The following is a 15,316-nucleotide window of genomic DNA, read 5'->3' as shown; positions in this document are numbered from 1 at the left end:
GCCCAAATTTTGTTGCCTGAGCATTGGTGCGGGGTACCTGAGAGGTCCTTGTGTGTGGGTTAGCAATGATTTCAGGTCAGCCCGCGCCGCCGGGGTAGGCAAGGAGGTTTTTGAGGCCCACGCTTCAAGGGCAGAGGGCAGCGGTCAGGAGAGCTTGCTGCTGAGCGGGCGCGAGAGTCACGGGGCACGCTGAACGCCAGTTTATTAACATTCATAATGTTCTTTAAGTCGTTAACTGCATTGTACTGGTTTTGCTTGTTTGTGTGTTAACAATTTTAGGTTTTGCCTCTATGCCTAGGCGTTTGACGAAGTCACCGTGTTCTTTATCGGGTAAGAGTAGCAACTTTCCCTGTATCCTATAGTCTTCGGTAGTCTGCCCGGTGTCCTGAACTAGTTTCGCATATGCTATCAGTCCAGTGGCCGTGTGGGTGAGGGTAACTAACCTAATGGGGCAGGTAAAATAGGAGGTATTGTGCAGGCACATAAAGCACTCCGTTTACATGTGAACACCGTGAAACAAGTCACGGACTGCAATATTTAGACTTGGCCTCACAAAGATGTATACCTTTGCAGATAGTATTATTTACCAATACTTAATACCGATCATTAACCTGTATTGGTTTGCTGTATCAGCAGTGCTCTGCATTAGGCCTTCTGCTCTGGGCAAAGTTACGTTGGTTGTCCATGCGTTGGTCTGGCTCGATGTTCATATCAAGTGCAACGGCTTCGTAGATGGGGGGGCCGGAGCGGTGATGGTGTCACTGCATGCATGTTGTATGCATTTGCGTACACACTAACCTCGACCACGGGACTGGGTCACGATGTTGGCCCGGAGGCGCTACTGTGGTTGTGATGGAGTTACCGTTCCCCCCGCCCGTGGCCATTTCGGGAAGGTTGGCGCTCCAGCGGTGGTGGTGTCTTCAGTTGTGGCAGGCCGATCCTAATGGTTCGGGTACCCCTATTGGTGGGGGTCCGGGCCGTGGTGTCCGATGCCTGTTGTTCGCTACATGTATCTGAACTCTGATCCCCACGCTGCCCGCATATTGCGGCCTGCTTCGTATATTGTACCGTCCTGTCAGCGAAGTACATACACTGGGGAAGAAAGCTAGGCCTGGATTTTGCCTGGGGTTTTGTTGTCTCTGTAACACTGGTCCTTTTTCTTATGGTGCGTCTTTGCTACATCCGGTATTTTGCTCGCTCACAATTGCCACTTTTACCTCATGCAACCTAAATGCAGGCTTTTGTGATCTGTTCACGTGTAATGTTCCTCATGTATCAGTTCGGTTCCTTTTTGAAGCGCTATGATGGCTGCCGGTAAGGTTTAGGCTATATAATATGCTTAAACAAATATATTTTACAGCTTCTCACAGTTGGTATGTCCCAGCCTTCGTCACGAGGGGCAGGGCACTTTGGAGTGGTTCTACGTCGAGGTTTGGGCCACAAGAAGGCACTGTGCTACCGTTCCTCGCACTAGGCAAGCCCGAGCAGGGAGATCTGTTATGAGGGACACCTTATTCTGCCCCGCTCGCTATGAGGTATTACGTGGGCAGGTGTGGGTAATTTTCCGGCGCATGTGGGTATTGGCGGCCGTGTGTGGCCATCTGCTTGGGCAGCATGTTTTGCAATTATGGCGCACGTGGTCTATGGCGTCTGGGTGCGGCCATTTTCTTGGGCAACAGGCTCCATTGGTCCGGCGCACGTGCGTGTTGGCGTACGAACGCGGCCTTCCAAATGTGGTCGCCATTCCTGCAACGAGGCAGCCTTGCTGCGCTGCCTCTTGTCGCTAATCGTATGATGTATGCGGGCCGTTTAATGGGGGGCCGCTCTCATGGACTGTACAGTCTGTACTGGTGTGCACGGACCCGCCTTTTGGCCGCGAAACACAGACTTCACCGGGAGCGGGGTCAGACGCGTTTGCTCTAGAGATTATTGCCTGCCTTTGCTTACTGGGTTGCTGCTTTTCGTGCCGCTTTTCTGCGAATCCGCCCTTTAGCCAATTTTCCAGTTGCTCCCCTGCGGTTCACGGAGCGGCTTTCGGCCCTCGCACCCATGGTCAACCCCCTCCCCCCTGTTTTCTTAGGCCTTCTCGCAGGGCTAGAGGTTTGTCTTATCTAAGACATACGTCCCGACACGGGGTGGGGGGGACGATTCGGATGTGCACGTGTCTTTGGTAAACGTTCATTCTAGGCCCCTGGCCTTATACGCGCCAGCAAGCGCTTCTAGTACACCTCATAATAAATTTCCGTTGTAGCAACTCCTGGGTAGGTCGATTTTAGTACGCCCACCACCAAGTACGTTGCGAAAGGGGTTTTGAACTTTAGCCTCGCTTTATTAATGGGAACGCATCACACGCTCATGGCTAAATGCATTTATATGATGGCATTACGATGATAATATACGCAATTATGGTAAATATATCTTCCTCTTCTCCTGTTTAGATAACGTAAGCTGTAGCAGAAGCTTTACATTTGCTAATGCGCTCTATGCCACTGGAACACTAGTTTACATTAAGAGAGTCATCTGTAACACGCTGCTACACACCCTGAGCCCTTTCCTTCAGCTTTCATACATGGGACTCGTCAGGCTTGCCCTTTAGCAGCAGCAGTCATAACTGTAGCAGAACAATCCTTCTCCCCACATCTCATCTATTATGGGGTAAGCGTAATAAAGTTATTAAATTACAGATGAGGAACTAAACTACTATGCACCAAGTTCCAGTTGCGAACGAATGCTTTCCTAATCCTTTTCCCAACAACATTATACTTATGTTGGGTAATACCGGTTTGCTGAAATAACTTTTCCTGGTTATTGTTCCCATGTACCTGTGTAAAAGGACAAGCTGTTTATAAAGAAAGGCACAATACGAGGTTGAATGAGGGATGACAGAGCGCTACTGATGTTCTGATTGGGAGGGTCAGCTGTGACTGTGCAAATCCTTATACCTGTTACTTCTTCAAAGTCTCATCCCATAACGGTTGTGCCTCCCTTTCAAGTTTCCAGGAACTGGTGCGAGTGCACAAGCTTTAAAACGTCACCAGTATTCATTTTGTAGGATGCGCTGTCATGAATTTTATCAAATTTCTTTGACTCCTGAACGCCAATTTGTTCCTGTTTGGGAGCACGGCATAGTGGGAATTTGACGTTAATGTGCAACATCCTGCCCCACTGGTATCTTGCTGTAAGTTGTCCAACCATTACACTATAATATCAGCCATTTAGGTAACAAATGACATGCCCACGATCAAAATATCCAAGATAATATTGAATATTCTTCAGCTTCATCAGGAGTTTGAGCAAAACAGTTACACTGTCTGCGATGGAGGGTGCAAGTGGTTCCATTGCTATTAATCTAATACTTTAAGTCTCAATGACCTATCCTGTACCCTGAATATTTTGTATACCCTCCAGCTTTACAGAGTATTAGTTTGATCCTCTTATTAAGAGCCCTCGAGTTATGAAGTTCACTAGCACAGCTCACTTGCATACCATTGATATAGTCTTCCAATTTTGTACCACATATAGGTTTGTCGATGGCACCATATTCTTTCGGCAAGTATTTCGCATCTGTAGCATAGTGCAATTTAGATATGGGTAATATAATCCTGTTTGGTATCCTCATCTGTTACCTGTACACCATTAATTCCTGATGTCAAAGTGTGTTTGAGGTCGCTGATAGGCATTATAGGCCCAGCGCTCTTTTTATGCAATATGCGCTGGTGACCATTTTTAAACGTGGCTGATTTCCAGCCCCTCCAAGAGAATTATTTCTGAGTTCTCTTAACAGCTGTTAAATCGCTTCTTAGGCAATTTTATATTGTGAATCTTCTGGGACCTACTTCTTCAGGGATTTTATTGGCAGTCCAGGCTCAAGCTGAGGTTGCAACTGTTCCTCCACGTGTATGTGAAATGAGTTTACCACTGCAGGCTGTAGACCTATATTCTACTGAGTGGCAGCAGGTCCCCCTAAACTGTTGGCACAGCAGTTTGGCTGCCTTCCAGATTCCGAGCATTGGATAAACAGACAACAGCAGCATTATGGAAGAGCAAATTGACTATTGTCATGTGTCCTTTTCTTCTCATAGGTTAAGTCAACAATAGTGCGAGTCCCGGGCTTGTTCTTATAACATGATTTTAGCTGCACCTCTTGGTTAAGGCCCCAGGAGATTGAAATACACATGGGGTTATTTTGGATCCTATTAGCAAAGGGCAAGACCTAGTATTTGCTTCATTAGCCTAATTCTAGTACAGCCTGGTCGGACTTCCATACAGTCAATCCTTCGCCATGACAGCACAGTCAGCTAATACTCAACAGAACTGAGTAAATACAGAATAGCTACCTTAGCTAACTGGGCCAGGCTGCACCAGGGTGTATCGCAGTAGTGGCGCTACCTTAGCAAACTGGGCCAGGCTGCACCGGGGAGTATCACAGTAGTGGCGGGATATAGCTTAGCGCACTGTGTGTTGTGGCATGCCCCTGTTTACCTGTTTAAGAGTAGGCTTTGGCATACAAGTTGTTAATTTTCCCAAGCGCATGCCCTGGCAGGCTCCACTTGTGCATCCATGGTGTTGGCCACCTTTCTCTCCTCACTTCCCCAGCCTATAAGCAGCGCTTTGGCTTTCTCCTGTGTCTCCACCTATGAGCATTAACATTTGATAGCTATCGAACATATATTATGGAGGAGCCCAGTGAGAACAGCCTTTGGCTGGTTAACACGTGTTGTTGGACGGGATGGTGGGCCTCCTCTCAGAGGGGTTCCGGGGTCACATGGTGGTCCCAACCCTACCTGCTGGTAGACAGGCCTACCCAGGAACGATTGGTTACGCAGGCGTAGTGTCTCTGGTGCTTGTCTGGTAACTTATCGTTGCTTAGTAGCACATGGCGGTTACAAGAGGTTAGCAATAAGTGCATGTCACTACTAGTTATTACACTGGTAGAAGATCACTTGACAAGTTGTCAGACTATCTTACAACAAGATATCACTGGGAAGACACTTCCACACTAGAGGCAAGCAGAATTACTAGAAATGAAGGTCTGACGTCAATTAGGGGAAAGGGCATGTAGTATCCGTGGAAGTGTCTCTTTGTGGGGAGATCTTGTTGGTCAGTTTGTAGGCCACGCCTTCACTTTACTTATGCAGCAGGCGCTGTAGGCACTCAAGCTCTTGTCCACTGTGACTTAGAGTTAAGTGACGCGTGCACGTTAGTAGAGAGAGAGAGTATTCTCTGTGCATGGCAGACTCTTTCCTTTGGGTAACAATGGGAGGACCCTGCCTTAGTAAAGGAGATTTTCTATCATTTAGGTCCTCTTCAGATGTGAGAGGGCCTGTAGTTTTGGGAGGAGTCTTTCAAGGAGAAGAACCTTCAGGTCAGCTTGTCGGCCCGGGAGGAGGAGGTGTTCCGGAGTTGAAGTAGAAGGGGACGGGTGCAGTAGTGTCTTTTCCGCACACTCCTAGGTGCTTTGGTCCTTATCATACTTAGCATGTGATCTTGTTTTAGTGTTGCGACGCTTCACCTCGGCATCAGGCGCCTGAAGGAAGCAAGCTTGTGCCACTCCCAACTCCTTCTTCCAGGTTTTGGGGGCGAGCAGTGCTCGGGCTGTACAACTAATCTGACCTCTGTCGTGTGGGGGCGGTATTGGCGGCCTGTGCCCCCTTTATGATTAGAAGACAGTGTGGCCTGTACTCAGCTCCACCCTTTCCTGGGCTTTGAGATCCCCCCCATGACTGTACTTGTCAGCTGGACTGCATAGGCTTGCACAGCGGTGGTGCCCTTGGAACCATGGCATTTTGCAAGGCAGCTAGGATACAAAAGTCTTATGAGAAAAGCGGCATCCCAGTACTCTGGGAATCACGCACTGCGTTGTTTAACATGTCCTTCGCATCATTGATATTTGGAGAGGCCCCGGTAAACGGCAGCTAACGTGCCTAGTGCGGGGCTTCCGCTGCCGGGTCCCACAGGGGATCTAGCAGGCTTCCAGGGATATTTCTCAGGTAAATTCAACCTGGGGCGTACAGGCTCCCCAGTTATTGGAAGCTGTGTTCACTATTGAGCATTTGTGTTGGGCACTACTTGGGTCTCTACGCAGTGGTATGGCGGAAGGCTAGAATCGCCAGGTGAACAGAGGCAAGTGGGAGCCTATTTTTCCTATAGACTATGGAGTGAGATGGCAATGTTGCCTACTATACAGACCGGCAGCAGTCCGACATCCGACATTCTCCAATGTGCTGCAGAAATATGAAATTTTCTTTCTGATGGTCATGGTATTTTCCTTGTTTTTATACCGTAACTCCATATTATCAGAGGGATGGAAAGGTCAGGGCTGAGGCACATTACTGATGTTGCTGATCTGACATTTATCCTTGGGGTAGCTGGGACAGCGTGCCCTGTAGCTTTCCCTACATGTTTTTTGCAGAATCCTTAAAGTGCATTCCCTGTAAAACAGAACATCCAACAGCTTTCTCCCTTTTAGTAGGGACGCGCTCTATGCACTATTCATCCACTAGAGTTTTGAATGAGTCTGGTCTAAAGGCTGTGCCAATTGTGGACGCTAAGGTTTGATGGCTGCGAGTAAGCAAGTTAAGCCACAATAGTAAAATTAAATTATGCTAGATACCTTAGTGTGACACTGCTAACTGAGAAAGGTTAGTTACAAGACAAATGTACAAAGGTTGCAGGTAGGAAGGAGGCTAAGTAGTGGGGGGCCCGGCCGGCGTCGGTTGCCGCCGGCCGGGCTGTGGCGGAGTTACAGGGCAATCCGGAAGCAGAGAAGTTCAGCACTGGACCTCAGCGGGCACACAGGGGTGCCAGAGCCTAAGACCTGGGGCCTCAGGGGAGGTTACGGGAACACGTGTCGGCGCCCCATTTGTCCTTCGGGCGGTTGTGGGCCTGTGCAACCGGGGGTTTGCCTAGTACGCCCCGCAAGGGGCACGAGTATAATGTTTAGCATAAGGGGCAGCACATGGTGGTTCTCCACGGTGCTGCCTGGCTCATCAGGCGGGCAGGTGGCGAGAATGCGGCCTGCCCTTGGATTGCCCGTAAAATAACCCACTATGATTACATAACGTTGTATGTAATAAAATAAACCTGCAGCAGTTTCTTCCCAATCTAACACTGGTGTCTAGTGTGTTATTTGCGGGATGCATGCTAAGTGTCGGGTGGTGGGGGTCCTGTCGCCATGATGTGTCTATGATGGCCTGTGTCAGAGAGACTTCACGCCCTTGGCTGCTCTTAGTATTGAAAAAATCTAACATATAGCGTGGGCAAGGAGCACTATTACTCTATACGCTTGTCAAGGGCCTTCAGACAAACCCCGTAAATATTAGCAGCACACTGAACCCAGGCTGCAGCAGATTATTATTTGTTGGCAACACACACATAGGTTATACGAATTATATGCTGTAAAGATTGATGACAAAACATGCATGGCTTAAAGTTGTAGACTGGCTGTATTGAAGGAAAAAGGGAATGAAAGATAAGACAAAAGGGATTTTAAAAAACATACGAGACAGAATCCACCAGGTACGAGAGTATCACATCCTTATCTAAACTGTGCAACAGGGGGTAAAAAAGCAAATGGCGAAGGAGTGCATGCACACAGACAAAAGAGAGCATGCCGCATAGGAACATTCATGTATGCGTGATATTGGCATTCAATGTTCTGAATTAACACATTTTTTATGCACTAGTTTGTACGTGAACGTCAAACCTAGAATTAGCTTTTTTTTGTTTATTGACAGGCCTCTCCACATTGACGTGATCATCCTCGTCAAATAGGTTGTTACTTTTCAGTGGTTTTGAAATATTTACCTTTTAAGCTCCGTCCTGAACGAGAAGATTCCATTTCAGGAAAAGTACCAGGCCATTGTTTTCCTGTGTTGGTGTTCTGTTGTCAAAATATAGTGAAGAGGGGTGGGTAACCCAATATACCCTTGCAGGCTCGGGCAAACAATATTACGTCTTACAAAATAGGCGCATTCACCACAGGGTTTCAGACCCTTAGTTCAAGTTCAAGTTCAGGAATTTGTATAGCGCACTACTCACCCAGAGGGTCTCAAGGCGCTTGGGGGAGGGGGTGCATTATTTATCGAATAGCCAGGTTTTAAGTTCCTTCCTGAAGGAAATGTGGTTCTGGGTGAGGCGGAGGTGAGTGGGGAGAGAATTCCAGGTTTTGGCCGCCAAGTAGGAGAAAGATCTTCCTCCCATGGTGGATCTGTGGATGCGCGGAACTGCGGCGAGGGCTTGATTGGAGGATCTTAGTTGGCGGGTCGGTGTGTAGAAGGACAGTCGTGTGTTGAGGCATTCGGGTCCTAGTTTGTAGAGGGCCTTGTGTGCGTGGGTGAGGAGACGGAACGTTATTCTCTTGTTGACGGTAAGCCAGTGGAGGTCTTTCAGGTGACCGGTAATGTGAGCTTGGCGCGGGATGTCCAATATGAGTCTGGCTGATGCGTTTTGGATGCGTTGGAGTTTTTTCTGTAATTTGGATGTGGTTCCGGCGTAGAGGGTGTTTCCATAGTCCAGTCGGCTAGTGACCAGAGCGTGGGTGACAGTCTTTCTTGTTTCGGTGGGGATCCAACAAAAGATTTTTTTGAGCATACGAAGTACGTTAAAGCAGGAGGATGAGACGGCGTTGACTTGTCTGGTCATCGAGAGGGAGGAGTCTAGGATGAAGCCTAGGTTGCGTGCGGCCACCATGAGTCGTCCCAGGCAGAGGGGGATGATCCTAGGATGAGGACTTCCATTTTGTCTGAGTTAAGTTTTAGGCGGCTGTTTTTCATCCATTCGGCTACTTCTTTCATGCCTTCATGAAGATTGGTTTTGGCGGTGTTAGGGTCTTTGGTAAGGGAAAGGATCAGCTGGGTGTCGTCAGCGTAAGAGATGATGTTGAGGTTGTGTTGTCGCGCGATGGATGCGAGGGGACTCATGTAAACGTTGAAGAGGGTGGGACTGAGCGATGATCCTTGTGGTACTCCGCAGATGACTTCGGTGGCCTCTGATTTGTATGGGGGGAGTCGGACTCTGAGTTCTCTCGGCGAGGAACAAGATCATCCAGTCAAAGGCTTTTCCTTGTATGCCGATGTTGCTGAGGCGTTGTATGAGGGTGCTATGACATACTGTGTCGAAGGCGGCGGAGAGGTCGAGTAGGATGAGGGCAACTGTTTCTCCGTTGTCCAGTAGTGTTTGGCTGTCGTCTGTCGCTGCAATAAGGGCGGTTTCGGTGCTGTGTTTGGCCCGAAAGCCGGACTGTGAGGAGTCGAGGGAGTTGTTGGATTCAAGGAAGGTGGCGAGCTGTCTATTGACGGCTTTCTCAATGACTTTGGCAGGGAATGGGAGGAGGGAGATGGGGCGCTAGTTCTTAAGTTCAGAGGGGTCTGCTGTGGGTTTTTTCAAAAGGGCGCTGAGTTCGGCATGTTTCCAGCTTTCCGGGAAGGTAGAGGAGTTGAAGGAACAGTTGAGGACATCGCGGAGATGGGGTGCAATGATGGAGTCTGCTTTGTTGAAGATGTGGTGGGGACAGGGGTCGGTTGGCGAGCCTGAATGGATGGAGTTCATTAGGCGGATGGTGTCTTCAGTGGTGATTGGGTTCCAGGCGTTAAGGATGTTAGAGGGCGGTTTAGATTCGGAGGTAGGTGGAGTGCACTGTTCTCTGGAGATGTTTTCAAAGCTGTTATGTATGTCGGCGATTTTGTTGTAGAAGAAAGAGGATAACGAGTCGCAGAGTTCCTGGGAGGGAGTAATGTTGTTTGAGGCTGTGATGGGGTTGGTAAATTCTTTGACAATGTTGAATAGTTCCTTGCTGTTTTGGCCGTTGTTGTCGAGTCGATCCTTGAATGCTGACTTCTTGGTGGATCGGATCAGTTGGTGGTGTTTGCGGGTGGCTGTCTTGAAGGTGGTTAGGTTGTCAGTGGTTGGGTTTTTTTTCTCCATGTTTTCTCGAAAGTACGGCATAGTTTCTTGGATTTCTTAAGGTCTTCGTCGAACCAGGGGACCTTTTTGCTACCCTGTTTGGTTTGGTGGTTTTTCAAGGGTGCGGTTTTTCAAGGGTGCTAGTTCGTCAGCGCTGTGAGTGATCCATTGTTTGAGTTTGGTGGCCGCTTGGTTTCGGTCCGATGAGAGGGCGGGAGGGTTTTGTTTGAGCGATGTGAGGAGTTGGTCGGTGGTGATTTTGTTCCAGTTTCTTTGTGGAATAGGTTGTGGGGGGTTGTGGGTCGAGGTAGTTTTGTAGCTGAAGTGAACACAGCGGTGGTCCGTCCAATGGAGAGCTGTGGTGTGATTGAAGGAGATGTGCTTGCTGGAGGTTTAGATTGGGTCGAGTGTATGTCCAGCTGTATGGGTGGGGGTGTCAACAAGTTGTTTGAGACCAAGATTGGCCAGGTTGTCCAGAAGGGTGGTGGTGTTGCTGTTTTCTTTTCCAGGTGGAAGTTGAGGTCTCCCAGTAGCATGTAGTTCTCGGAGGCGAGGGCATGTGGGCTGATGAAGTCAGTGATGTCTTCGTTGAATTTTGTGCGGGATCCTGGTGGTCTGTAGATGAGGGTGCCTCTAAGTGTGGTCCTGGGGTCGGTGTGGATCTGAAAGTGGAGGTGTTCGGCGGTTGCAAGGATATCGTCGAGGCTGGTCGTGATTTTGATGGTGTTCTTATGGACGATGGCGATGCCTCCTCCTGTTTGGTTGGTGCAGTCTTTTCAGATGATCTTGTAGGCGTCGGGGATGGCTATGGCGATGTCGGGTGCTGAAGAGGCGCTCATCCAGGTTTCTGCAAGGAAGGCGATGTCCGGTGAAGCAGTGTCGAGTTGGTCCCAGAGTTCAGTGGCGTGTCTGTGGATCGAGCGGGTGTTCAGCAGGATGCACTTCAGGTGGTTAGGGTCTGAGCTGTGTTTGGAGTTGGTGGATTTGGTGGGGGTCTTGATGCAGGTGAACTTGCAGGAGTGGCAGGCGAAGGCACAGTAGGTATGTCCTGGGGCAGCTTCGTGGCATTGTGATGTGCGTCCGGGGTTCAGGGCTAGGAGGGTGGCGTCGTTATACATTATGCGGGATGAGTGCGTTTTGCGGGGACCAGGGGGTCTGGTGCTGGGCGCGGTCCGGGCGCGGACGGGCGTAGACGGGCTTACCTTTGGCGCGCAAGGGGCGCGTCCGCTGCGCGTGAACATGCATCTGTCATATGCGGATAGTGGAGGGGAGGGGCGAGGGAGGAGCAGCTGGAAGGCGGGAGGCGGGGTGGAGAGCCGTGGAGGGAAGGTAAAAACAACAACAAGCAAACAAAAATGGCAGTCAGCCAAAGGCGATGCAGGGTTGGGACACAAAGATGGTGAAACGCTGATATAATGATACAGTCAGGCACACAGTGACAATAAAGGCAGCGTACAATACAAGAGCGTTGCAGCGCGCTATGGGCGACTCGCAGTGATATGCTAATTAGTAATATGTAACAGAGCAGGTTTAAAGGCGATCTGACGCGCTCTGGCGTACGATGCTGATTATAATATAATTGTTGCGTCTACAATGCAGGCGGTGGGCTACTAATAACGATACCAGTCTGGAGTCAGGTCAGGGAGGCAGCGTGAAGAGGAAGCGACCATGTCTGAGGGAAGACTTGATGCGGCATGCTCTTGCTTAGTTAGGATTCACGTTCCAACTGGGTCGATAGAAGCCATTTTCTCTCTTTAAGGTCATGCTCAGGAATTAGTAATTTGGCACGCATATCAAATGCAATAGGTCCTTTGGCAGAAGTCAAAGCCATGGCTTTGCTTGATAGGACTCATAAGTAAGTGTATACTAGGTAGACTTTTTCGGTAAGCGGGATTTAAATAAAATAGGTCTGATTACAATTAAAGTAAGCATAATTCACTGATTTCAATTGCACTTAAAAAATACTACATTCATTAAAATGTAATTCTGAGCTTTTTTTCCCTCCATTTTAAGACTTTATTAACCTGCTCTATCCTGAGTGGGCTGCTGGCATTGTGGCGGCTTTCATTTTGGTCCTGAGGCTGTTGTCTTCATTCATAAGTATTTGAGCAGGCACATCTCCGTTTTAGTGCCTGAAACCCTCCTCCACAGATAACTCATCAACATCTCCGCTCCTTGATTTATGACTGATATATATGCATTTATCATTTTTCGCTGTTGAGTTATTGGTTTTGTTTCTGTGCTTAGGGTTCTTTGGTATCTGTTTAGGTCTCGGCTACAGACAACTTCTAGTTGTCTGTAGGTGAAAGTCTCTTTTGGACCATCCTAAAAACTTACTATGGGCGTATACCCCGCTTATTACTTACCACTGGGTGGCTTTACAACCACTCATTTACTTGCTTCTCATTTGATGGCTTGCTTTCCTTTTCTTGTGTTTGTCCTTCTCCTGGAATAGCATCCAGCTTTTTGATTGGCTGGTAAGCTTCCAGCTCTCATTTTTAGGGAACTACTTTTTATGGTCTGGCTTGACACCGTAGCTGTCTTAAGACAATTATGTGAGCATTACTGGAGAGGGGCTTTGGCTCCGCCCACATGCTGGCAGGCAGAATGCTTGTTTTGATTGGGCAGAAGTTGAGTGCTTCCACAATAAAAGTGCTTTTCCTCCACCCTGCTGTGAAATTTGTGTTTATGTATCTAGCTGCCCATGCTTGAACTTTCAGGAAAATACATTTGGCATTGGAATGCTAATAAAGTTTCTTTCATAACTAGATAATTTATGTTGTTTTTCTCTGGCAGCAGCACAGACAGGCTGAGGGCAGTCTTTAATGTGCATGGATTTTTTTAGGTCTGGCTTGACAGTGACACTGACACCTGACCTTTTAACTTACATCAATATTACTCTAGTTTTTTGCTTCCACGTAATACAGATCTATTCCCATGCTATTTACTTGTAATTCCTTTAAAGCAAGACCTATTGGTATTGCCAATGTTCGCTCTCTCTCTATCTGTGCTGCCTAATCCCTGAAAATACCAGACCCCACTACCCACCTTGTCACTGCTCACCGATTCTTATGGCCCTTGAAATAAATGTTTTAATTTCACTTTACTTTTCTTGGACGGCTTGGCAGTTCTTGCTCACCCGCCCACTCATCTGTTGCTTCTCTTCTCTCTTTGCCCCCAACCTGCTCTTCTGTTACTCCCTCAACTACTGTAGTCCGTTAAATATATTTTTAATTGACATTTTTTAGAGAACCAACAGCTGCTGTTTCCGGCTGGGTGGTTCCACTATACAAAAAACGTCCCTTTGAGCCATTATTTACCAATTTAGAGGTGTCCAACATCTTAGATGGGTACATTAAAAAAATGGCGCCAGCATCATTCTATAGTCATGCACATGTCATCACGTGTGCCGACAGAATGACGCAGCTGCTATTTTTTGTGCGGATGCTGCACAGCATTGGCTAAGCCGATAGGTCAACGTGGCTAAACCTACTGGATTTGCCAGTGTTTTCTAGAATTAAATCAGTCTTGCTACATGAGCTAAATGGGGAAACTGTATTGCAATAGTTGGTCACAAGGTGGAAGTTGTAACCTTACGAAACATAAGACCTGGAAAGGGATTTGCTACATAGGATAAGTCAAACCTTGTTCTTCCCACTGTTGTGTAATTGTGGAGTTCTATGGCATTTCTTTTCAGCTGCACCTGGCTTCTTTCCTATGTGTTTGGAGGAAGTGTTGGTCTGTGATGTTACACAAATGGCGTCAGACTTTTGGCACAGAAACCTAGATGATTGAGATTAGTTTACCTTTCTTCTTGCATTCCAATATAAGGCCATGACACTTATTAGTTTACTAATTTACAAGTTTGGGCACCCTCCATAGTTCCTAATTGGGAGAGATGATCGATAGTTTAACCTTGTTTACTGTTCTCCTATCATTCACAGGGTCAATCCATTACTGAAGATCTGCGTCACTCCTTGAGCTTATTGGTGTCTGGTTGCTTTGTTGCTGTAGAATGATCCCCGATCCCTTCCACGTCTTTTTAGGTCTCGCCTGTCGATGCGCATGCGCATCGAGCAAGGCGAGAGTATTGCGAGTTATCCACTCTTTATCTACACTGCAAGGAATCGTGGCGATTCCTTGCAGTGCCCGTGACTTTTAAGGTCAATGCGCATGCGCATTGACCTTAAAAGTCACGGGCGCGTGCATGTCCGTCTTTGTTTACCCGCTCCGCCCCCTCCCGCCGTGTCGCCTTGCCTACTCTCTTCCACAGCCTCCCCCAGCTCCGCCCCCTCACTACTTGATTGCACGGCCGCTAGGCCGTGCCTCCCCTACTCTCCTCCCCCCTCCTCCTCTCCTCCCTTGTTGACTTTCCTGTATGAGAAACCGAGCCGCAGTCTCCACGCCTATGTCTTGTGCTTTTCAACTTCCTGTTCTCATTGTTATCGCACAATGAGGCACCCTGAGCCGTGAGCACCGCTTCTACATCAGAACCCTTACACGCTGCTCCAAACTCCCCTCTCCGCCCCCTCCCCCGTTCCGCCCCCTCCCCTTCCCGCCGTGTCGCATTTCTCCTCCCCCCTCCCCTCTCTTCCCTCCGGCTTGTTTGTTGATTTGACCCGCTCCGCCCCCTCCCCTTCCCACCGTGTCGCATTTCTCCTCCCCCCTCCCCTCTCTTCCCTCCGGCTTCTTTTTTTGTTTATTTTACCCGCCGTGTCTCCGATCCTTTCGCTTGTTTTTTTTTAGATAGACAAAGAGCAGCGTATTATCTCTGGCCTCACTTCCTAGCGTCCGTGTGTGCTCACTGTTCAGCTCTGGTATACGGGGGCCCGAGCAGCGGCCCGCACCACGTCCTCTGCTGTGCTCTGTTAGTAAGGGGATCCTCCCCAAAGTGTGTACTCGCTGCCTCTGCCCCTCCCCAAGTGTCAAGGCTGCTGAGTCCAGTCCAAAGGCGCCACGATTTCTCTCCGGCCTGTAAGCTCCCTCATGCAACTCAGGTGAGCCATGACCTTCGGTCATCTAGCCCGGTGGCCTCACATGCTGCCATTCGCTCCAAGATAGCAGAACGGGGATTAGACAGAGGCGGAGGTGCAACACAATAGGACTGCACTGCACCAGGCTACCATCCTGGGAGAGCCAGCCTGAAGCAGGACGTCGCCGCCAGTGCGCTCCTTCGTTGGATATGGCCACCGCTGGGTCTGCTCAGGCTGTTTTGCCGCTGCATAGAGTTTTCTCGCCAGATGCCAGCAGTCAGTCCCTCACCCTCAACCCCTCACCCTCAACCCCAACCCCTCAACCCCAACCCCTCACCCTCAACCCCTCACCCTCAACCCCTCACCCTCACCCTCACTCACCCTCACTCACCCTCACTCACCCTCACTCACCCTCACTCAACCTCACTCAACCTCACTCA

The sequence above is a fragment of the Lissotriton vulgaris genome, chromosome 9 (assembly GCF_964263255.1).
Source record: "Lissotriton vulgaris chromosome 9, aLisVul1.2, whole genome shotgun sequence".
NCBI lineage: Eukaryota > Metazoa > Chordata > Amphibia > Caudata > Salamandridae > Lissotriton > Lissotriton vulgaris.
The sequence above is the reverse complement of the archived record's forward strand: the minus strand, read 5'-3'. Positions refer to the sequence as shown.